This window comes from Lipotes vexillifer, unplaced genomic scaffold, assembly GCF_000442215.2.
Source record: "Lipotes vexillifer unplaced genomic scaffold, Lipotes_vexillifer_v1.1 scaffold441, whole genome shotgun sequence".
Lineage (NCBI taxonomy): Eukaryota > Metazoa > Chordata > Mammalia > Artiodactyla > Lipotidae > Lipotes > Lipotes vexillifer.
Window position 1 is genome coordinate 1,401,540 of NW_006773600.1, and position 2,611 is coordinate 1,404,150.

Here is a 2,611-nt window from a genome sequence, read left to right on the forward strand (position 1 = left end):
TCTTATGGGGGAAGGGTAAGTAACTTTAAGGATTGCCAGCTTCTTGGATTTTGCATAGTGAATATGGAAATTGTACAGAACTCAAAGGAATCCTCCATTGCATTACTGCCAGGGCCCACTCAAGAGTATTACTCTGTTGCTAACAGAAGCATCAATGCACACTTTATCATTTGTGATGACAAGGCCAGGAAAATTTAGGGGCTCTCCTCTGACAGCCTTAATTACCTTAATAACCCCTTACAGTTTTATTGACTGTAGTTTCATTTTAAATTTCTATCTCTGTCCTGCAGTATAAGCAGGATGTTCCAACCTAGGTAGCATGAGAGAGGCAATGTCATGGAGAGCGTCACAGCTTGGCACAAAATCCACCCAAGGTAGTGGGACAGAAGTAAGAAAAACTAGTAACTCTGGAGATACAGCTGAGTAGGCAAAATCAGACTATCAGTGGCAAATGCATCCTTTCTTTCAGAGCTAGCCTCCTCACCCAGAGCAAATACCACGTCTTCTATACTATTTACTACGGCTACTCCCTTATGGCCCTTTAAATCACACTGACTCCCATATATACTCTTCCCTTTCTGGTTTATACAACCAAACAAGAATGTAAAAATCATCAGTGGTTTATAGTAATCTCTGGGGAATTGTGCACCCTGACCTGTTGTTGTTCCATACTTCCTTGTGCTTGCTCTGTTCTTCATGGTCACAGGTTCCTGGCTCATATCACAGCTTACTAGGAATATAACCCACCCTGAATCATACCGCAGTTGGCTACAGGTGTGTATCCCTGGCATACCCCTTTAATCTTGAGACTAAATATACTTCTGATATTTCAAAATCAGTTAAGGCAAGCTCATTGTTCTATGACCCAGACATGTACCTGAGACCACGAACCATCACCCTCTCGACCTCTGACCAGATCTCTTTAAAGCTAACCTAGATTACAATAAAGTTTGACTAACCTAAATTGGAACCACTTCTGTAGGGCACAGAATCTTCTATCCTGGTAAATTTTCTCTAACCAAATGCCTGTTCACCTGGTTTTATTTCCTCCCATTTAGTAATAGCTTCCAGCATGCAAGCTTGGAAGTCTAAGCAGCATCACATAGAATTGGCTGTTTCAGATGACAGATATGATTTCCTATCAGAGACACAGAGTATAGCATTGGAGGTTCCAGGTACTGGTAATTTCCAGGAGGTAGGGTGGGAGCAATTGTTTGTAAGAAGCAGAACCCAGACACTGGTGTTAAATATGAGACAAGGATTTCATTTTGGGAAACAGTACTGTCGCTTGACAGGGCTTTGGTGAGAACAAAAAGGGCAATGAGAATGGTAACTGCTAATATTAGAAATAAGGACGGACATCAAATCCCCTTTGTAAGGACTGAGAGAAGTCAAGGAGAGATGTATAGCTTGAGGAAGCAACAAAGTACCCAAAGAATAATCCCTGGAAGTAGCAAATACAGGGTCCAAATAACAAAGAAGATGTCCAGGAGAGGCTGAATATATGGATACTGTTTTGAGAGGATGCCAAGGTAATTTGTTACCAGATGATGGGGCTAAGGTCTCAGATATATTGTGGCTGCCAATGAAGAGTATCTGACAAACAGAGGAAAGTAGAGGCAGAAAATATGAGCCAAGGGCCTTGATATTCTTGATACTCTATCATCAGCTAAAACTAGCAAATTTCTGAGAGTTTTTACTCATTTGGTAAAGAGCATTCCCTCTCACAGGCCCTCCTTTCAAGACAGACATGCTAGTTTCTAGTTCCAGACTTCTGGGATTTTGTGAACCATTCATGTTTTCTATACAGTTTGTATGTTGAACCCATAGTTATTTTTAAAAGTCTACCCTCATATACCCTCATATCACCTTTTGGTGATTTTAGTAGCCCTGCCCTAGATTTATTCTTATTCTGACATGTCTCCTTTCCACTATTATTAAAATTCTGATACTATTTTGGGAACAAACCTAATGCTGATTTGTTCCAGAGCAGATGTTCAGTGCAGGGCTGTGTAACGTGGTAGGTAAATGTCTGAGCTTTAACATCAGATTGCCTTGAGCTTGAATTTCTGACGTCAGTGTGACCTTGACATTTCCTGTATCCCATAAAATGAAAAGAGCAAGAGGTTACTAAGAGTTTTATATAAAGTAATACATGAACGTTACATAGCTCAGCACTTGACTTAAGCAATACATTGTTACCATTGTTATTATTACTGTTAGTATTTTTCTTAGTATTTGTTGGTTGTTGGAGAACATTAATATATGGGCCTAATAACTGGAATGAGCTCCATCTGAGGTTAGCTGACAGCTTGGAACCTTTAGTTTTATAAGGATGATGAAGTGTTTTTCTCTAAAAGCATTACTTCACTTGCTTTTATTCAAAGTTCACCTGTCCCATTTCTGTCCAGTCACATTGAACTCTGAAGTCCTTCCACAGTTTATCTGTAATGGTTTGGCATTTCAGTACTTAGGTATAGCTGAAAAGTTGAAATTTTGAGAGTACAATTCTGCTTCAAGATTATTTTTGAAACTGCTGCATCCCTGGATGAATCCTTGGAGAACTCAACAGCTTAAATATTAATGCAGAGAAGTTTCTACTTATCACTAT